General features: G+C 42.1%; 1 pseudogene; it reads right to left on the bottom strand.

The window, feature by feature from the left end:
- Positions 1 to 33: 33 nt before the first annotated feature.
- On the bottom strand, positions 34 to 21322 carry LOC149398379 ((-)-germacrene D synthase-like; annotated as a pseudogene).
- Positions 21323 to 23321: the final 1999 nt, after the last annotated feature.

The raw sequence follows: 23321 nt of genomic DNA on the forward strand, positions 1-23321 counted from the left end.
CCGAAAATAGTTCTTAACAAATTATATGAAGTTGACTTTACAAGTTACACCGGTACAGAATCGACGAGCATAGCCCTGACGAGATCTCTCATGAATCCTCCAGCGTGGGTGAAATTATCTTTATCTTTGTATAAAACATCTACCACACGTGTGTAATTGACTATGAGTGTAAGGAGAGGTATTGGCACAGCTCTAGGCTCAAGAAACTCTTCATTTATATCCTTCCAAGCATCCTTAATTTGCTTCCGCAATTCGGTGTATGCTTCTTCCTCCGACACCCCATATTGCTTCATATAGCACTCGACACTTGACGCAACATGCCCTCTCTTTTGCTCAAACTGTAAAACACTACTGATTAGGGATTTGACATTAAATAATAATTACAAACTCGGTTAAAAATATATTATAGTAACTCATATACTCTTCAAATCACATTGAGCTGTCAATTTTTTTTCTTTCTAATATGAGTGCGTGCTTAAGCTACTACAGTTGAAGAGAACAGGGAAAAGTCTCGATAGTCTCTCTCTCTCTTAGAAACCAGGGTTTCAAAACCCAGTCCCCTTCTCTTCTCAGCCACCACTCCCCCCAAGCGCCGGCCGTCCGTCCAACGGTGGCAAGGCTGAGACTTGGGGGGAGGCCTACTTTTTTTTTAAGTTACCCAGAATCTTTTGTTTTTTTTTTCTTTTTGATTTTTCCATCCAGATCTGCCATTGTTGCTGCGGGGTTCTCCGGCGGTCTTCCTCAACGTCGAACCGTGCCTCTGGGAGTCCGGCACTTCTCTTTGGATGGCGTTTCTTGGTGCTGTTGGTGGGCTATTTTTGGAGGCGCAGTGGATCTCGATCTCGTCTCACCCACGGGCGGTTTTGGGTGTTCCCTCAGATCCGGCCTCCCCCGATCCCTCACTCCTCACCGACGTTGCTCCAAGCCTCCGCTGCCCCTCGATGAAGCGCTCCGACGAAATCCAACCTCACTCTTGGCTCCGGTCCCCACTGGGTTATTTCATTTCAGATCGGTGCCCCCCCCCCCCCCCCCCGATCCCGATTCAACCTCTCTATCCGGTGAGATCTGCGTCAGCCTAGATGAGCGCCACTCCTATCCTCCGGTTCCCGACTTCGGACAATCGGTTCTGTTGGAGCTTAAGAGTGGTACATGGATTCTTTTTTGTGCGAAGCTGGTGTGCGAATCTGGACTTTTTTGTTTAGTTTCGTTTTTTCAGTTGTCTTTTAAGTCTTTTGGTTTTTGCTTTTTGGTTGTATTAAGTTTTTTTGGAGACGGATTAGCTGTCCTCCCCGGACTGAAAATTTTATGTTTTTGTTGTTTTGGTTTACTATGGAGGCGGAATAGCTGTCCTCCCCGGTATGGATTTCCTGTTAGAATTTTCTCTATGCAGGTTGAAGAATCATCTTCTACTTGGTCACTGGATCAAGGTTGATTGGATTTCTCCATTATCCGTTATGGATATTTTGAAAGAGTCATATGAGGGCTCGATTTCTTTTGTGCTCGGTATTCTTCCTCTTGTTGGAAGCATGCACAAGATTGGACGTTCATCTGTTTTTAGTGTTAGATTCACTTCGATTTAGGTCGATAGTGTTCCTTATATTATGATGTACTTCTCTTGTATTTGTGGATATTTTACCCCTTTCTAATGGAAATCCCTTTTATCAAAAAAAATATATATATATGAGTGCGTGCTTTTTCATTCGGTACAAGAGAATAGCTTTGAGCAAAAAACGAAAACAAAATCATCATTTAATCAGCATTTATTCAAGATGTACGTTATGGCCAGCAATGTCATTCATAAACCTACAAACAACTGTGCCAGCACGAATGATTTTGGGATATTTTGAAGCCCATTCAAAGGCCTGCTCTGTGGCAATATCTCCCTCACCAAGGAAAGATGTGATTGCAACGAAGCACTGACCAGATGTCACTGAAGCATGTTGCATATATTCCTCCATTGTTGGCACGTGATCGTTACTACACCATTCGGCTTCTACTATGTATGCTCTGCACATTTCTTTCAACTAGTAGTAGCATGCATATGATTAGTAATCAAAACAAATAGGGATGAAGATCCTACTTTTTGAATTACAAAATTTTTTAAAAAATAATATGTATGCAATAACATCATGATCTCTATTAATTAAATCGATGATCGAAACGCCCTTATTTACTATGGGTATGGCTAGTGGTGAATTATTCTAAGTTTCATAAGGGGTGTGTAAGGAAAAAAATATTTGAAAGGGGGGCAATTTTGTTTGAAAAAACAAATCTAAATTTAATAAGGCGAGAAAAAAAATTCAAGAGGGACAAATATAATGTTAGATCAAAATGTAAAATATTTGGGTGATCTTTAAAAATTTAAGGTAAAATATTAATTTTAAAAAATTGGAGAAGAGGAAGGGTGGTGGCGGCATTAGCTCCCTGGTCTCAAGGCAGCTCCGCCTTTGAATACGGCATCGATTGGAAATGGCTTCTTCGGGTTATTTACTGACAGGTAATCAGTAACCACTTCTCGGCAGCTATAAGCCAAAACTCTGGAATATCTTAAACTCTTCGAAAATCTCTTCTCTTCATTTTTGTGTGTATTCTTTCCAGCCTTTGACTTTGAGGTTTCATGTGATAATTAGTTTAAGTTTTGTAAGATGTCTTCGAGTTTTGGTCAGTTTTGTCAATTATATTTGTTAATAACAAGATAATTACAATTTTGTTCAATTTTGTCATAAGAATATCATAAACTGTCAATAGTCGATAAGTGGTAATTTAATTCAAGCATTGAAAACTGTTAACCGCGTTTTTGGATTAACACTAAGAACCGTCCGTGGTTCGATCTAGGGCCGGACCCTATGACCGCACGTAGGTTGGGTTCGGTGAAATTCTTCTCTTCTTGTCCTATTCATGTTATTCGGATCTTCGGGTCTTCGAGTTTCCGGGTCTTCGAATCTTCAAGTCTCCGGGTCTTTGGATCTTATACGTTCTTCGTGTTCTTCACCGAGTCTTCGAATCCTTGCACCTTCACCTAACCACAAATGAAATGTGAATCTAGAGGGACGCGGAGGGTTTTCCCTCGGCGCGTTCTCCGACGCTCAACATTAGTCGTGTTGTAATGTGTTTTTGATAAACGATTTGTACTTGTCTCTATGCTTTTTAGAGAGAGAAAGTGGTGGTGTGATTTTTGTAGAGTTTTGACAAGTTGAGAGAAACTTACCTTGTGTTGTGAATGAGTGGGGTATTTATAGGGACCAAGGAGTTTGGTGGAGAATGCTTGGTTGAGTGGTGGAGATGACCGGGTAGTCTTGGCCGAGTGAAGATGACCGGGTGATCTTGGCCGAGTGAAGATGACCGGGTGATTTCGGTCGAGTGAAGATGACCGGGTGGTCTTGGCCGAGTGAAGATGACCGGGTGGTATTTGACCGAGTGAAAATGACCGGGTGGTCTTGACCGAGTGAAAATGACCGGGTGGTCTTGGCCGAGTGAAGATAACCGGGTGGTCCTGACCGAGTGAAAATGACCGGGTGGTCTTGGCCGAGTGAAAATGACCGGGTGGTCTTCTTTTTTGACCGACCGGGTGGTCATTCTTGTGATTTTGTCTTGAAGATTTCTCAAGGAGCCTAGCTTGAAAAAATTATTTACAAGTCTTTTGAAAGACATTTCACGAGAATTAGACTCGAGTTTTGACTTCATGCGATGTGTTCATCGGTTAGGGCCTTGTGCATTGACTTGACGTGTCGTTTCTTATTTTAGGGTGTCGTTTTTACCTCGCGAAAATATCGTCATAACATTAACCCCCCAGTTTCTTGCGCGACTTGTCGTGTGAGAAATTCTCTAATCTTCTTCTCCGCTTCGTGGATCTCCGATGTCGATTCCGAAATTTTTTTGAGTCTACTCTTTTTTTTTTTTTTTTTTTTTTTTTTTTTTGTATGTACTTGGATTTTCTTTATATATGTACTTCTTTTTTTTTTTTTATATAAATATATTTATTTGTATGTACTTTGGATTTTCTTTATATATGTACTTCCTTTTTTTTAGTACATGTATATATATGTATAAATATATTTCTATTGCCGTACATACATGCTTATCCATACATATATACATATGCATATGCATATTTTCTTTTGATATATATGAGTATGAGCATGCGCCTAGATGGGCATTTTAAAAAATTCACATGTATATATTTCTATGTACATACAAATGATACAATGTTCACTTTTCTTTCTGACATACACATGTTTTTTCTTTTTTCTTTTTTGAAATTGTTCTTTTGTTATACATCAGCACATTCTGACACACGTTTCCCTTTCCTTTTACCCTTTTTTTATTATTATTTTTTTTTAAAGGAAAAGAAAGAAACAAACAGAGACTTTCTACACGGGAAAAGCATTACTCTGAGTTTCATTACTTTCATTTTGAAACTATCAGTGCAAAAACCCTAGAAACACATCGTCCACCATTCTTGCCAGATTGAAGCTCATTCTGCAACAAAAAAAAAAAACGTCGGATTTCAGGTGAGAATAGCTTCTTGGCTCCTCCTCTTCTCTCACACTTCTGCTTCCTTTTTTTTTTTTTTTTTTACTTTCTCCCTCTTCATTGATGGTGCTCAACGACCCCATTGATGACGGGTCCGAGGTTTTAGATTTGGTACGTTTGTCTGAAATTAATTCAAACAATGGGGAAGCTTTTGACCCGGGAGAAGAGTTTGGGGTTCATTTGCTTGACGATTTGTTTTCCACGGAGGAGGTTCAAGGTTCGGATGTGTTTAGGTACGATGACTTTGGCTGGGTGAGCGTCTTGGCGGAAGTAAACCAGGCGGATTTCGTTGACGGCGGTGGCGGACATCGTGCCTCCGGCATCGGAGTCGAAGATTCTTGCGGTGCACGAGTGGTGGGGTCACATGCGGAGGTCGTCCAGGTTGTGGCAAGACAGTCCCTTGGTGAGATTGTTCAGGCGAAAGAGATGGCGAGAATTTCCCCGAAGAATGTCAGAAGCCCGGAGGTCGCCAGCGTTGGCTCTGCGATGCCTTCGGTGCGGACGCGGGCCGGGTCAGCGAAGGCGGTGAGGGAGAGCGGGGTGTCGGCCATTCCGCAGGGATCTCCAACAGGGATCGGTGGCAAACCCAGGACCGAGTCTCCGTCCGAGGTGGCCGGCGAGGATTCGGCGACTGGATGCGCTTCTTCGACTCGTGTTACTGGTAGAGGCTTCATGCATAAGTCGTCGATGTCGGGTCAGGTCGAGGTGGAGTCGACAACGAGTGCTCTTGCGGAGGGGGTTGTCTCGGTGGCCGGAGGAGGTACGTTTCTTCTTCTTTTTCTCTTTTTATTGCACTCTCTGGTTCCCATGAGCATGATTCTCATACCATGAATACACACGTTTGTATAATTTGAGGTGGTTTGGCACAACACTATATAGAGTTCTCTTGTGTTTTGGCCATGAAGTTTTTGGGTCATATGGAAATGCTTGCGGTTTGTCTAAGGACTCTGGAATGTGTTGAGGACTTTGTGATCTTTGGACTTTGCCATGCTTTAAATTTCCTTGAATACTTGGTGGATGCTTTGTGTGACTATATGGTGGGAATTATGGGTTATTTATTTTTTTATGCACATTTGAGCTATGTTTTGGGTGGGATGTGATTTTTTGTGCCCTTAGCTTCGTACGCACGCGTTGTAATCACGTAGCGGATAGCGTGAGACATTTATGAGCATATTTTTGTCTCATTCGGAGTTTGTCTTCTCACTATTTTGCGTTGGCAGGTCCCGAATCTAATCACGAGTCGGATGACATCCCTCTTAGCGAGCTGAGGAGGAGAAAAGAGGGGAAGGAAGCAAGGCAAAAACAAGACAAGCCTCGGGAGAGGAAGAAAGCGGCGGGGAAGGTGTGGGTAGAAAGTTCAGGAGAAGGCAAAACGGTAGCCATTAATAAAAACGAAAAAGAGCATGCCTCCCACGGAAAGGTGTCCAATCCGTTCATCTTGGAGGTCGAGAGTTCTATCACCACGGAGGAGTTGAAACTGATCCGGGAGGAGCTTTGCATCCCGAAATCGTTTCTCACTCTCGCCCCTTCTCCGAATGATATTCCAAGTTGTCCTCCTTTGGGTTACGGACCGGTACACCTCGAGAGTCTCATGTGCGGGTTAAGTTACCCCCTCCAGCCTATCATACAAGATTTATTAGTGGTCCTTCGTATCCATGCTTTCCAGTTAAGTCCTACAGCCTATTGGGTTATCTCGGCATGTTACATGATTTGGTCGTGGTTTTCTGGTCGGGCGATGACGGCGGGAGATTTTTCGTGATTTAGTGAGGCTTGCTACCTTGCCTTCGGTTTCGGGTTCGTACTTTTTCATGGACCGTACTTGGAGGCCGGTGGTTTTGGGTCTTCCTGAGAGAATTCGTAGGGGATGGAAGAAACGATGGTTTTGGATTTCTGACAAGTTGTACGGTATTGCTCCTTGAGAATTTGGTCTATCGGCTAGTTTCAGTGCGAGCAAGGGAGCGAACATAACAGAGTTCTGCCAACTAATCCGGTCGCTACCCGATGACGCATTGTGTGCTGAGTTTTATCGGTCTCGTGTCACATGGTGGGAGTTTGGTTGGTTTCCGTTTCGTCCGGGTGTGGTCGACGGCAATGAGCCGTGCGCGTCGAGGGTCCCCGCTGCGTCTCTTGTGCCGAGTTCTAACCCGCCGTCCCCGGAGATCTTCGAGGAAACTTTTGAGGCGTATACGGAACTTCTCGGTGACTCTGTGGCTTCTCCCGTTTCGAATCATTCCCCCGATATCCCATGGGTTTCTTTATCGCCGTCTGGGGGTCTTTTGTCACATGAAGTCGCGACTCCTGACACTTTGCCGTCGAGGGCAGCTCCTGTGGTGTCACCCGCGGATCCTTTGATTTCCTCGCCTCAGCCATCGACAGTCGACGGTATTATTTATTGGCGTGGGAAAAGTGATTGTGTGTGTCGCGTGGATGATCGTGTTCTACCAACTATGCATACATTCCCCATATTTACTTGCCATTGTCATTACTATAATTATTAGTATAATAATATTAGTTTTGCTTAATCTTTTTCTTCTTCGTAAGGATGGCTCGAGGCACCCACGCTCGCAATGAACGCAGTGGATGGCCGAGCTCGCAGTATCCGATAATTCGCAGCCCGGGTGTGTGCGAGACGGGAGTCGTGCCGGCTTGCCCCTCTATTATTTCTGAGTATCCGTCGTTGGAGGTGTTCACGAGGAAGCGTTCTTCTGACCCTATTCCCGATGGTCTTGAGAAAAGATTAAAGGGAGACTCGTCCACGTCGGGGCGCGGGAGGAGATTGGGTGAACGTATCACCGCAGTTGTCAAGGCAGTCCCGCACGAGCGGCTCGCATCCGTGAGTCGAATGAGTTGCTTGGAGTTGATGTCCTCCCACTCGGAGCGTCTCATGATGGTTGGTGATTTATTTCATATGTTCCTTTTAGTGCAAATACCTGGGTAAATGTATTTTTGTACGAACATATGCTTTGGGTATATGCGTCATGTTTTATATTGTCATTCCCCTTTGTAGGCTTTTGTCGAGTCCGTGGAATCCGAGGAGGTTGTTCGGTCGTTGAAGGCGGGGGTGGACGAGTTAAAGGGGAAGATGAAGACCTCCGAACGTTCTCGAAAAGATGCTGATCGCTTGTCGAGGGAGGTGGACTGTCTGAAGATTGACTTAAAGAATTCCGAAGCGGAGAAGAGAGCTATCCGCCACACCTCCGGTGACCTGGTGAAGCAAGTTGCTAGCCGAAAAGAAACTCCGGGATCGTGATGACGATGCGGCTTTCACGCGCTCTGAGATTGAGCGGTTGGGAAAGAGGATCGCCGAGCTTGAAGCATCGGCCGCATGTAATGGCGACTCGTGTTCTCTTCGCTTGGAGTTGGACAAGGCACTTGAGTCGATTACCGAACTCAGAGCATCTCTTGAGGCTAAGAACGTCTCTTTGGAATGGGATGCGATGCTCTATGGTCTGAGGCAGACTATGATTGAGAACCCCGGCCCGCTTACCTTTAGTTATATCCCGCCAGAGTACATCGCTGCGGATGACGCACGTGCGGCTAGGCGGGCAGCTGAGAGAGTCGAAGCATCAGAGGGTCCGAGGATGTCAGGGGCTTCTGATGGTGATGCGGATCGCGCGGTCCGAATGGAAAACGGGGATGTTCCGGAAGACGCCGAGAGGATTAATGCTCTAGATGGCATTGGCGAGTAGTCTTGATGCTTTTTGTTTATTTAGCTATTAGGATATTAATATATGTTTATGTATGCGTTTCTGGGCGAACCATCATTTGTTGGCTATTTTTCTTTTTGTTGACGCGGTATGTTGTGCGTCTTTTCGAGCCCTTATTATCTTTTGTGGGCCCTCCCTCATGGGTGTAATGCCGATAAATGAAAGTTCTCCCATTCGCATAATCGTCTTTTTTCCTCTTTTTTTTCTATTCTTTTATACATCGTTTGTTGATGGTTTGTGGACTTCATAATTTCCAACGTGCTTGTGGAACCTGGGGTGCTATAGCCCTCGATTGTGTTCGCTTGCTTTGTCGTTTTTTTTTTTTTGTAACGTTGATGCGTGTTTACGCTCGTTTGGTGTTTACTTCGCGTCTTATGCGCTTTGGCTTGTCACCGTGGGTCTCAGATAGGATCGCTTCTGTTGGGGCTCGTTTTTGTTAGAGCCCTCGACGGGCGATCCTTCATTTTTTTTTTTTACATCTTTTGTGCTTGTAGACTATGTCTTTCATGCGTGTTGTTCACGTCATGCGTTGACTTTTTTTTTCTTTTTTTTTGCAGCTCGTGGCTCGTTCCTTTGTATTCCTACATTCCATGTATCCATTAACCCCCCAGTTTTTGTATAATTCAAAGAATTGTGAAAAAACTTAAGAGTAGAATACACAATTGAGAGGAAAAATGCTTGCTTTTTCATTGATCCGATTTTAAGATAAAACAAAAAGGGCACTTGGTTGAGTGCTTAGCATTTTACTATTGGCTAAAAGTGAAAAATGAAAAGGTACATCATCTTAACGAAAATCAAAATCAAAAGTAGAGACTTAATGCTATAATTAGCTTAATCTCCTATTGGTAATACTTGCGGAGGTGTTCCGCATTCCATGGATGTGCGATCTCGGTACCATCGATTCTTTCGATCCGATATGTGTTGTCGCGTATCACTTGTCGGACTCGGTACGGGCCTTCCCAGTTGGGGCCAAGTACTCCTGCTCCTTGTACCTGCGTGTTTTGAAACACTCTTCGGAGAACCAAATTTCCTTCCGCGAAGTTACGCGCCTTAACCTTCGAGTTGTAGTGTCTTTCGACGATCCTCTTCTGTGCGGTCATGCGTGCAAAAGCGTCCGTCCTCTTTTCTTCAATCACGTCAAGCTCCATCCTTAAGGCTTCATTGTTGTTTTCTTCATCGAAATCCTCCATCCGATACGTCGGGATGCCGATCTCGGTGGGGATTACCGCCTCGACTCCATATGTGAGGGAGAATGGGGTCTCCCCAGTGGCAGTTCTAGTCGTCGTTCGGTATGCCCAAAGGACGAAGGGAAGCTCTTCAGCCCAAGCTCCTTTCTTTTCTTCCAATTTTTTCTTCAAATTTTCCTTGATGGTTTTGTTCACGGCTTCGACTTGGCCATTCGCTTGCGGATGTCGCGGCGATGAAAAAGTCTTGCTAATCTTCAATTGCTCGCATATGTTTATGATCTTCTTATTATCGAACTGTGTACCATTATCGGTGATTATGGATTCGGGAATCCCGTGGCGACATATGATTGACCGCCAAGTGAAGTTAGTTGTATTTTCTTCAGTGATCTTGTGCAACGGTTCCGCCTCCACCCATTTTGTGAAGTAATCTATCGCGACAATGGCATAGACTCGATTCCCCGGTGCAGTGGGTAGCTTGCCAATGATGTCGACCCCCCATTTGGAAAATGGTCGGGCGACCAAGATAGGACATAAAGGTGTCGGGGGTTGCTTCGGAATGTGCGCAAACCTCTGGCATTTGTTGCACTTCCGCGCCAAGGTATGAGCATCCTTTTTGATCGTCGGCCAAAAGTAACCTTACTTCAGAGCCTTCTGCATAAGTGATTGTCCCGCCGAGTGATTCCCACATATTCCTTCGTGAATCTCCCGAAGGACGTAATTGGCCTCGGTGCTATCCAGACAACGGAGCAACGGTTGCAAAAATCCGCGCTTGTACAACACATCGCCCCGCAAGACATATCTCGATGCGTGGAGCTTGATTCTCCTGGCACCGGCACGATCGTCGGGGAGTTTATTTTCACGAAGATACTCCACGAGGGGAGTCATCCAGGAGGATCCTGGAGGTGCTTCAACGGAGTTTATTTCTTCTTTGGCGATCGAGGGGCGCGCTAGAGTTTCGATGGGAACTTTCCCCAAACCTTCATCTCCAACTCCGGAGGCTAGGCGGGCTAGTGCGTCTGCCTCAGCGTTAGAGCTTCGTGGGACTTGAACTATCTCATACCATGAGAATGATTCGAGGCGTCTCTTGGTCTCACCGAGGTAAGCCACCATGTTATCTTCTTTCGCTTGGTATTCACCTTTCACTTGATTAACGATCAAGAGGGAGTCGCAATAAATTTTGAGGTTTTTGATTTCTAGTTTTTTGGCCAATTCGAGTCCCACGAGGAGGGCCTCGTACTCTGCTTCGTTGTTCGAAGCCTTGAATTAAAAATGCATACCGTACTTCAACTTTTCTCCGTCTGGGTTGACGAAAACAATTCCTGCTCCAGACCCTTGGATATTCGATGCTCCTTCTACATGCAAGCTCCACAACGGGCCCTCAGGAGTGGCTTTCCTTTTCCTGGTGGGGCTCTCTCCTTCTAAGTTTCCCTGCTTCGCTTCCTCTTCTTGTTGTTGCGCATCCACCGCGTACGTAAACTCCGCTATGAAGTCAGCCACAGCTTGGCCTTTGATGGCGACCTTCGGTTGGAAATCCACCCCATACTCTCCAAGCTCTTGGGACCATACGGCCATTCTCGATGATGATCCCTTTTGAAGGGCTTTTCGAATTGGATACTCCGTTCTCACCACAATTTGGTGCGCTTGAAAGTATGGACGGAGCTTCCTAGCTGTTGTTGCTAATGCCAAGGCGAGCTTCTCGATCTCGGGGTATCGAGTCTTGGCGTCTAGCAATGCCTTGCTTACGTAATAAATTGGCCATTGTATTCTTTCTTCTTCCCGTACTAAGACCGTGCTTACCGCCCTTGTAGATACTGAAAGGTATAGGTATAGCGTCTCCCCCTCCTTGGGCTTGACGAGAAAGGGGGGAGATCCGAAGTAGGTCTTCAACTCTTGGAATGCACTCTCGCACTCGTCATCCCACTTAAAGTCCTTGCCGCCTTTCAAGGCTTGAAAAAATGGTTGATAGCGACCGGTCGCTTTGGAGACAAACCGGCTCAGAGCGGCGACTCGCCCCGTCAAACTCTGCACCTCTTTCACCCTCCTTGGGGATTTCATCTCCATTAAGGCTCGGATTTTTTCGGGATTAGCCTCGATTCCGCGCTGGTTGACAATGAATCCTAGGAACTTCTCTGACTCGACTCCAAACGCGCACTTATTGGGGTTTAACTTCATCTTATATCTTCGCAGGAGGATGAACATCTCTCTCGAGTCTCGGACGTGGTCCGAAATTTTCAAACTCTTTACCAGCATGTCATCTACGTACACCTCCATCGTCTTTCCGATTTGCCTTGCAAACATTCGATTGACTAGGCGTTGGTATGTGGCCCCGGCATTTTTTAATCCGAACGGCATTACTTTATAGCAAAACAGTCCGCGGTCGGTGGTGAACGTGGTCCTAAGTTGATCTGGTTCATGCATCCGGATTTGATTGTATCCAGAATAGGCGTCCATGAAGCTCATGAGCTCATGTCCGGCTGTAGCATCCACCAGCTGATCGATCCTCGGTAGAGGAAAACAGTCCTTTGGGCACGCTTTGTTGAGATCGGTGTAGTCGATGCATATACTCCATTTCCCGTTTGCCTTCCTCACCATCACGACGTTGGACACCCACGTAGGGAGCTCCGCCTCACGAATGAATCCGGCAGTGATCAACTTCTCAACTTCCTCATTTATGGCGAGATAACGCTCGGGATTGAAAGAGCGCCGCTTTTGGATTTTTCCATTCTCCGGGAAAATGACGTTGAGTCGGTGGACGATGACTTCTGGGTCTATTCCCGGCATGTCTACGTGTGTCCATGCGAAGACATCTTTGTATTCTCGCAAGAAGGCCTCGAGTTGGGTTTTCACTATTACGGGTATACGCGCTCCCACCATGACTACTTGGTCGGGTTTTGTTTCATCTAACACGACAGGGAAGAGATCGCTTGATGCTTCAATCTTTTTCCCATTTGCCTCATCCCTCGGGTCGAGTTCTCCAAACATTCGTGCATCGTTAACGGCACATGGATAATTATCTTCGATTTGGTGAATTGTCCCGATCGTGAGGTCGGATGCCCTGTGATTGGTCCCGCGGATGTAGCACATTCGCGCATCTATTTGATTTCCCTTCACAACCCCGACTCCAGCGGGAGTCGGGAACTTCATGAGGAGATGATATGTAGAAGTGACCGCACGAAGCCTATTGAGTGTCGGTCGCCCGATGATTGCATTGTGAGCGGATGGTATGTCCACCACAAGAAAATTGACCATCCTAGTGACTTGAGCTTCTCCTTTGGTCCCGAATGTGACCGGCAATTCAATGGATCCCTCTGTGTATATGCGCTCTCCGATGAAACCAAAGAGCGGCATCTTGATTGGTGTGAGGCTGATTCCTCCCAAGTTCATCCAGTCGAGAGCCGTTTTGAACATGACATCAGCTGAGCTTCCGTTATCGATCAAAATTCGTCTCACCATGTTGTTGGCAACCTGGGTCTCGATGACTATCGCGTCATTGTGAGGATGCATCACCCGAACGGCTTCCTCCTCTGTGAAATGGATTGCCTCGCACGGGGTGGTTGGCCAATTCTCCTCAACGAGGTTGACATGGTGAGAGAAATCAAACTTGAGTGCTGCCCGGGAGTAGTTCTTTCGGACCTTGTTAGAATCCCCCGTTTCTGAACCACCGAATATAGTTGACACAATGTTGAGTGGGGCGGTCACGGTGTTCCCTCGGGCATTGTCACGGTTGTCATTGCTGGCGGAGGTTCCTCTAACACCTCGTTGCTGGTGGTTGGCGGGTGGGGCTTGTCGGCTCGAGGAGGCGTTCCCCGTTGCTACCATGGCCAATACAAATTCTTTTAGTTTTTCATTTTGAATCAAACTTTCGATCTGTCTTCTCAAGTGGACACAGTCGACGGTCACATGTCCATGATCTTTGTGGAATTCACAATATTTATTTTTATCTCGCTTGGCGGGGTCATTCTTCATAGGAACTGGTTCGGTAAACTTGCTTCCATGGAGAGCGAGAATCCTATCCGGCGGGGTGTTGAGCGGGGTGAAATCCGATTGCTTTCGAAATCTCTCCACCAAATGGGATCTTCCTTCAACGAGAGGATGGACGTGTGGGATTGGAACATTTCTACTCCTCTTCTTTCGCGAGTCGTTGTTATCATGGTGATCGTCTTCTCTGTTCCGGTTTCCTCGTTCGCTGGTTCTTCGACTTTCGAGATACTCTATGTTGGGCTGCGCGGGCCATGAGTTCGGTCATCGAGGATGGTCTCTCTTTGACTAAGGATATAAGGAATTCGCCTGTCCAGAGCCCGTTCATGAGGGCAACAATCGCGTCGCCGTCATCGTAATCACCAACTTTATTTGACTCATCGGTGAATCGAGTGAGATACTTCTGGAGAGATTCGTCTCTCCCTTGCTTGATTGACCATAAGTGAGATTTCTCCTTCTTTCGAACCCGCGACGCGGCAAAACGTGTGAGGAATCGGCCTTGTAGATCTTCGAATGAGGAAACGGTTCCTTTGCCAAGTCTTTGAAACCACTCAAAGGCGGTGCCTGTAAGTGTGAGACAGAACGCTTGACACATCGCCGCCGGAGACAATCTCTTCATTCTCATTGCCGTCTGGTACTGGGTTATATGGTAGGACGGGTCACTCGTTCCATCATAAAGAGGAAAATTCGGTAGGCGGAAGTCGCCCATGATTTCTTCTTCGAGTATGTTTGCGGTAAATGGGGAAGCCGTACTCTCCACTAAGTTTCGGACCGCAGGCGTAAGAGTTCGTTCCGCTCTTAGCTCCCGAACTTCATCCCTTAGCCCTTGAATCATTCTTGCCAGGTCGACATCGTCAGTCGGCGTTCCTGCAGGAGCGGGTCGCGCCGTGCGACCCCTTTCGTTGGATTCCTGGTTGACCAGAGCGATTTGCGGAGGAGGAGGATTTGCTATGAATGGTTCTGTCGCGTACAATGGCTCTGTGTTCACTCGCTCATTGTTGCGGCGAGGAATTTCCCATTGTGCGTTGAGGTGTTGCCTCAAATCTACGTTACGCGTGGGTGGTCTCGGAACATCTACTCGCCGTGGTTGTGAGAATCTCCGAATGTCTCCACTATCCGCCACTTCTTCTCCTCGACCTAGGCGGGCGAAGGCGGAGCGACGGGAAGGTTCTCCCCTAGGAGCGGACGTCGAGTGGACACTCCGGGGTTGGTTGTGGTTTGGTCGCCTCGGCGGCTCACGAGGGCGAGCTTCCGCATGTCGAGGTGCTCGGCCTTCTTGGCGTCGGTCTTCGTCGTGGCTGTTCCTTTCGTTTGAGCGTTCGCCGCGGTCTATATCTCGGATACTTGGGTCGGGGGCATCACCTTGCGCGTCATGGTCAACGTATTGGTTTCCTTCGTACCCCTCGGCGGCCTCTTCCAGCTCTTGTCCTTCATGCTCCGGTAGGGCTTCCACCGGATCTTCGTATTCACCATAGATTTCGCCCAGGGTGTCTCCTTCTCCTCTCATCCTCACGATCATTCCGGTCAAACGAAAGAAATTATTCTCAAGGCGCTCCATTCGAGCATCTCTTTCGGGGTGGACGGGTCCAGAGGTTACACTCGCTCGAGGAGCATCTTCGATTTGATTTTGTGGGCTTGGAGTTGAGCCCGCGTGCGGTGAGCAATGTTTCCTCCTTGGCGGGGTTGTCCGCTCTCGGAGACAGCTACTCGGTTAAGCATCTCGTAAGGATGTCGTCTAATACGGTCACACAGAGTGGTCTCCCGCTGGTAGTTTCGAAGTTCTACTTGTGGAGATGAGAAATTTGCTGTTGGGAATTCGTGGTTGTACTCGAGAACCCCCTCCTTCTAGCGCCAAAATGTTAACCGCGTTTTTAGATTAACACTAAGAACCGTCCGTGGTTCGATCTAGGGCCGGAATCTATGACCGCACGTAGGTTGGGTTCGGTGAAATTCTTCTCTTCTTGTCCTATTCATGTTATTCGGATCTTCGGGTCTTCGAGTTTCCGGGTCTTCGAATCTTCAAGTCTCTGGGTCTTTGGATCTTATACGTTCTTCGTGTTCTTCACCGAGTCTTCGAATCCTTGCACCTTCACCTAACCACAAATGAAATGTGAATCTAGAGGGACGCGGAGGGTTTTCCCTCGGCGCGTTCTCCGACGCTCAACATTAGTCGTGTTGTAATGTGTTTTTGATAAACGATTTGTACTTGTCTCTATGCTTTTTAGAGAGAGAAAGTGGTGGTGTGATTTTTGTAGAGTTTTGACAAGTTGAGAGAAACTTACCTTGTGTTGTGAATGAGTGGGGTATTTATAGGGACCAAGGAGTTTGGTGGAGAATGCTTGGTTGAGTGGTGGAGATGACCGGGTGGTCTTGACCGAGTGAAGATGACCGGGTGATCTTGGCCGAGTGAAGATGACCGGGTGATTTCGGCCGAGTGAAGATGACCGGGTGGTCTTGGCCGAGTGAAGATGACCGGGTGGTATTTGACCGAGTGAAAATGACCGGGTGGTCTTGACCGAGTGAAAATGACCGGGTGGTCTTGGCCGAGTGAAGATAACCGGGTGGTCCTGACCGAGTGAAAATGACCGGGTGGTCTTGGCCGAGTGAAAATGACCGGGTGGTCTTCTTTTTTGACCGACCGGGTGGTCATTCTTGTGATTTTGTCTTGAAGATTTCTCAAGGAGCCTAGCTTGAAAAAATTATTTACAAGTCTTTTGAAAGACATTTCACGAGAATTAGACTCGAGTTTTGACTTCATGCGATGTGTTCATCGGTTTGGGCCTTGTGCATTGACTTGACGTGTCGTTTCTTATTTTAGGGTGTCGTTTTTACCTCGCGAAAATATCGTCATAACAAAAACTATATTAATTTTGTAAATATTTTTCCAAAATAACTGATGATATATTTATCCGCCGATAGTGATATTTCAGATATATACCGATCAAAATCAGTAGTATATCAATCATTGAATTAAAAAGTTCTTTTATTTTTCGATTCAGACATATGTTGATCCATACTAAATTGTACTATTAGCTTATTTTCTCGATAAAGATGCAAAAATATGTTTTATAAAATGAAATCAAGAACAATTTCAAACTACATTGGATAAAACTTATAGCAATAACATAGCGAAATTTAAGCATTGTCACTTACAACGTCTTTAGCATATTGAACTCGATACGATCCTTTTCCTTCTTTTTCCATAAATTCCTCAGTCTGGTCGTATATATCTATCGTTGACTTGTAAATGTGCTTCATGAAGTTTGGAAGTTGGTCTATACAGTTGATATTCCAACTGAAAAATGGTACAGATCATCAAATTAAGCAAAGCATTGTTATCTCTATATATAATTAGTTATGGACCATTTATATCGATATACATGTTAGTCATATTTTTGTTAATAATAGGAGGGGATAAATAAAAAGACAAATTACAATAATATTATATAATAAATAAAAAGCGGAAACTAATATAATAAATAAGGGCAATTAGACCATTAGCCCAATAATTCATGATTCTTTTGAAAAATAGTCAAAGTTTCATTTTATTAAGTAAATAGCATATCAAGTTGAGATAAATTAATTAACTCATTAGGATCGAAGTAAATTAATTAACCTAAAAAGTTAATTTAATTAAACTCGATCCGGTGTGTTATTTTCCTAATAAAATGAAACTTGGACTAGATCCTTAAAACAAGGTAGAAAATTGACTATTTGTAACAAATACTTGTAATAAATAAGTAGATATGGAAACCAATTAATTATACAAAATTAAAAACCGGATTGAATCGATATACTAAAGGAAATGGAGAATATTTCAAAGCTAGTTTGACGATTTCCCAAAAACGTTATTGCTCTCCCACCGGATGCTGAAAAATATAAGTAACTGTCTCTCATGATATAACGACGTTCAAGTGATAAGTGAGATTCATTCACACTTATCTATGACTCTTAGATAAGAATCGAAGCTTGTTCTTAATGTTTTTGATATTATTTTGTAGTTTTTATTGCATTTTCAGGTTTGAGAGAGTATGAGAAGGTGGTGGTGCGAAAACGGGCTGAATCGGAGCTAAATCGAGCAAGTTATGGTCATTTGAAGTCAAGTCAACAAAAGTCAACGGCGGTCAACAAGAAGTCAGCGTTTCAAGGCTGGCACGCCGCGCCTATTGAATGGCGCGCCGCGCCCTGGTGACTAAATTTACACCCGAGAGCTCGAGCGGCCGACGCGCAAGAGAGGCGCGGTGCGCCTTCAGAAATTCACGAGTGGCGCGGCGCGCCTGTTATGTGGCGTGCCGCGCCAGTTGCTTTTTCAGCATTTTGGAGCTCGTCTTTTAAATCATTTTTGGCCCTTGGATCTCATCCAAGGGTCCATATTTGCTCCGAAAACCTCTCCTAAACCCTCATATACACTTATTCAAAGAAGAGAAGGGAGGCTTGACATAGAACATTTTGACTTTTGTTTTGAAAACTTGAGAGAGAAAGTGAGAGAGAGAAAGCTAGGGTTTGACACTCATTTTGTTCTTGAGCTTGGGAGTGAAGAAGAAGAAGGAGAAGTGACAACCTCCATCATCCTCATCACCTCCATTTGTTCACCCTTAACTCTATCTCTATTATTTATTGTCCATTTATTGCTTTGAACATCATTTATATTGCTTGCAATCTATTTCTATTGAGTTTTGGTGATTACTTTAGTCTCTTGAACATTGAATATTTGTGTTTTGAATTTATTGTTTTGGTTGAGTGGATTTTTGGAGTTGGTGGTAGTATATTAATGAGAGCTTAAGTGTTTGTTTATTTTAGCACTCAATGTCTACTTATTTTATTGCTTTAATTCTTTTGTTAATTTCTATTTTGCTTTGTTTATTCATAATCATGAGTAGCTAAGTAGATTTAGGGGTGCGATGTAGTTGAGTAGTTGAGTTGGTTGGTCAATCCTTTAGATTATATTTTGTGCTTCATGGTTGGGTTGAGAGTGAAATATTATGGGTATGGGTTGTGTGTTAACGCTAATTAGAGTAGCTAACTAATTAGTGAACCTTAGACGAGTTTAGAAACCGAGAGGTAATAAACGAGTGAGCTCTACCCGTCCCATCATTAACCTTCCTAGAGCTATAGAAAGACTAGGGGGTAGATGTAGTTGATTGAAATCCCGGGCTAAATGCGGTTTTGTGTTTTAGTAGGACCCAAACCGAGAGGTGTAAGTTCGACACGTAGCTAGATTCCTAAAGACTCGAGAGAGATTAGTGAATGTTATAGGAGGGATTGAGACTAAGTTTTTACAACTCTAAACCCAGGCTTAGAATCGTACCAAGACCGACCGACTCGATGAAATAACGAAATCGTGCCCCTTCCTTTTAACTTGTGCTTAAATAGTGTTTTCACTCTTGTTTACATTTCATCTTGTTCTCAAAACAATCAAAACCCCCATTTTTCATTTTCATAACTCGAAAAAGAAAGCTAGTGAGTTTGCTTCGGAAATAGTCTAGAGTCCTTGTGGGATCGATATCCGTGCTTTTGCACTCTATTACTTGACGACACGTTCGCTTGCGTCGTGTAGAATTTTTCTTTAGTTAAGAAAATTCTCATCATCAAGATGAAAAAGATACCACATTGCTTAACTCAGATGAACTTGAACATGTGCCATAAAATCACCATCACACCGAGAAAATTGAGAGAAAATAAATAAAAATGAAGTCGTCGATGGAGTTATTTCATGTGTATTTCTTTCTATATGCCTCAAGCTTTGGAAAGCTCTCCCTATGTCTTCTCTACGAATGAGAGCAATCTTCTGCCTTTTATAGGCCCATCTGCAGAACGTTTTTGGACACAAAACTCTAGCATTTTAATGCACATGAAGAAAGCTTTAATGTGTAAAAAAAAACGTTTAGCCCATTATTGTTTGTTGAATACTATAAAAAAAAACTATTCAACCCAACCTTAATGTCACTATTAAACATGTCTATTAGAGCACAAAATTGTTTCGGAAATTAATGAAAACAGTTTAAAAAAAAGGTACAAAAATATAAGAAATTCTCAAACTGCGTAACCCTTGCGTGCCCAAAGGCTTATTCAATTTTTCCATATATAAGCACAATAAAATCTACATATCTACTAAATATGGACTGTTACATGTGCACACCAATTCACATCACCTTAATTTCTTTCATAATTTTGATGTTTTTCAATGCACTTTGAACATTAACTTTTCATTTATCTTAGCTACTATTATGGCAAATAAATAACCGACCTTATATACCTCTTGCAATGATGAATAAGAATCCATCAAAATATTTCAAGTGGACTCCACTCTAATATTTGCAAAAATTGACCCAATAAAATAAAATGATACTAAATACTCTTTAATATCATAATTAACACTCTAATTTCCAACGATACAAACCTTTGAAATGCTTTTGTGAACGCTCGTAGCTCCTCGATTGTTCCATGAACATCATAAGTGTCATCAATAACTGTGATCATAAGCAATAGTTTTGCCAGTATTTTTCTAGCAACGGCATATTTGGGCTCAAAGAGAATCACCATACTCCACAAGAAACACTCAGCAAACCTGTCTCGGAAATATGGAAACTTTGATACAAAGTCCAAATCTTTCCACCACCTGAAACATGTAGTATAAATGATACTTCATATATCACAACCATTATTTCAAAATCCGAATTATTAATTGTAGATATTAAATTTTATAGGAAGTTTGCAAATACATACATCGTGAGTTCGCATACTTCCTTTTGGTGCAACTTTTGTACAATATTGAAATCTAACGAAGCAAACTTGAGCAAAACCTCATTATACGAAGGGTCTTCATGGTAGATGGAGATGAAATGCCTCGCCTCCACTCTTCGCAAGCCCGTCCAGATCGGCTGAAACAAGGCATGCTTGACTTGCACGTCAAGAAATGTGCTCAAATTTGATGACGTGGCTACGAAGGTCTGAAGATGACGCGTAGTAAAATACAAAGCCTCCTCTAAGATGGGCTCTTCATTAAACATGAGATGCGAAGCTTCGTACAAGCTTTACATTCCTTGAAGATCACTTGTGACCTCATCCTTAAACTTTCCTTCTTCTTTTGTGAACTTCTTGAAAATTTCTACTTCAATCAAAACATTAGTTCATTAGTTTCATTGAGATATATAGTGTTTCTTTAAATGACTAAAAATAATACAAAATTAACTAAATATAAATATCTTAATGAAACTAAGGAACTAACATGTAATGAATGAACTCATATCTTAATAAAAACCCTTAACTAAGAAATGAGGTGAATAGGATTCTATAGTTACCACTTGATATGTCATATCCTTCTTGTCTAAGTAATCGGAATCGAAGTGAGGTAATATGCAGACTATCCTCTTGGAACTCATCATCACAGATGTTCTTGATCCGTCTTAAGATGTCGCAAATTTCTTCCTCGAAGTGATACGCTATACCTAACCGTTGGATTGAATCAACCAATTCTAGGGCTTGCACAAGTTCAGTAGCAACTAGCATCATCTTCACTTGCTCTTTCAGCTGTTGGAAATGCTCGGTAGTTGAGTCGTCCACAATCTATGCACATCAATAAAACTTAAAGGATATATGGATATATTCCAGTAATGATACTGAACATCCTTAAAAAGCTATTTTTAAAATATAAAATTTAAATTTTTGAACAGTTATAATCGTCTTTTTACGAATTAGGTTACTTTTAAAATAGTTCATACCTAATTACTTTTAGAATGTGCATATTTAGCCCCCGAATAAAATTCATGGCTTCGTTTGTGTTTCTAAGTGTATAGGTGTGAGGACTTGTATACTTACCGTGGATTCAGAAGCGTATTTAAGGAAATAATCACCCCAAATGGTAGGATGAAAATCTGCAGTTCGACGAACAATCTGTACCATTAGTTGAGCAGCCATTTCCTGAAATGTTGTTTATAGGGCTTGTATTATATTGCTCTCTTGATGTTATTCTCTATGTGAAAAGTTCATGAAATATGAGTGTGAGATGATAGAACTTATGCATTCAGTTATTTATAGCCTTATTAGGCATCAACAGTACATATGGGTCTATATAGTCGTCTTTAATAATTTTCTTATACATATACATACACAAAACAGTATGGGTCTATAACCTAATTTTGCACACAACTCAATACGGGTCTAAATTCAATCCTGTTTTTATTTTAGCTTCTTGTTGATTTCGTTTCTATCATGCTGTTGGTTGGTGGTGGTTTCTGTTTATTTATTAACAATAATGGAGTTGGTGTTTTATCTTTTCAAGAATATTTATATTAATATTACATGCCCTTAATGTATGAGCTGACCACGCGGGCAAATTTATAGATCGGTTTGGATAAGAGATAGTCTTGTTGTGGTGTTTATTATAGACTATACTCTATAGAGTGGGGTTATACTCAATTGCTAACGTGTAATGGATGAGCTCATATCATTTGTATCACAATCATGTCTGGGATAAAAAAAAAAAAATAAAAAAATTCACAAATGATGTCTCCAAATAGAATTATGCCACGTAATTTTTATTTTAATTCAAAACCAATTGAGAATAAGAGAAGTAAAAAACAATGAAGACAAAGAATTAAAAAAAATCAATTAAACATATATAAATAAAAATGAATTAAAATATAAATATAAATAATAAATCGATTTAATAAAAACTGCCTACAATATTATGAATGTGTAGTTATTAAAAATAAGTAAAAATTAACTAGTTTTTAATTACCATTGTTTTAAGTGACTTATATAAAATAATTTCTCTTAAAAAATAAAAATTAAAAATATAATGAAAATACAATTTTTTTTTTCATTCATACATTTTATACTTGATTAAATATAATATTTAAGCTTATAGATTACAAAAAAAATTCTTTAAAGTTTAAATAATGAAGACAGATAGCTATTTTGGAGGGTTGAACTCATGTCCTCACACAAGAAGATATATCACAAGCAAAAGATAGTAGCATCCAAACTAAATGCTTGAAGGAATCAAAACACAATTTGAAAGGGGAATTGATTTAACTAGTAACAATTTTGATACTTTGAACAAAAATAGTAACAACTATGTTTTTTGACACTTTTATTAGTAATTATAGACTTATATATCTACAATTATTGTTAATTGTAGAATTGTAAACAGTTTATGACAACTGTATACTTTGATGTCTACTATTACCAGTAAAAGTGTAAAATCCCAAATTTTAAGGGTAATTAAAAAATTAAAATATTGGTGTTCGAGTGACGTTAGTATTTTTTTTTTAATAAAGTAGTAGTGAATGATTTATTTATGTGGTAGTTTTTGAAGTTTTATTTTTTATATGTGCTTTAGAGTGTTTTTGAATTTTAATATACTTTTTGGCATATAAATTATGGATATATATTGTATATAAGTTATATATTATATGATTACATATTATATATATACTTAAGATTAATTTGTTCAGTTATTATATGCATTATGCACGTATATATAATTATGTTATATATTATATTATATAATATAATATAATATTATATATACATAGTAGTCAAGTAAGTTAGAGTATCTGTACGTGTGTGTGTATATATATATATATATATATATATATATATATATATATATATATATATATATATTTATATAAATATAATAATAATAGTAGAATTAGTTTTGGGCTTTTAAGGTTTGGGTTTTTAGAGTTTAATCAAGTCATATACATACATCCTATTCTTTTTTTCTCACGTTTCTTCTCTGCTCTCCCTCCTCCATTCCTCTCTTTGTTTGGAAATTCGTAGATCTAAATAGGTATGCTTTCTTTTCTATCTGGTTCGGATTCCTTGAAAACGGTTTCTTAAAACGCTTGCCCTAGTTTCAAAAAGTATGGTTTTGCGTTAATTATTTTTGGAAAAGTTAGGTTTAAGT

This window comes from Urtica dioica, chromosome 5 (assembly GCF_054948205.1).
Source record: "Urtica dioica subsp. dioica isolate 48M chromosome 5, U.dioica_male_clone48M_v1_H2, whole genome shotgun sequence".
NCBI lineage: Eukaryota > Viridiplantae > Streptophyta > Magnoliopsida > Rosales > Urticaceae > Urtica > Urtica dioica.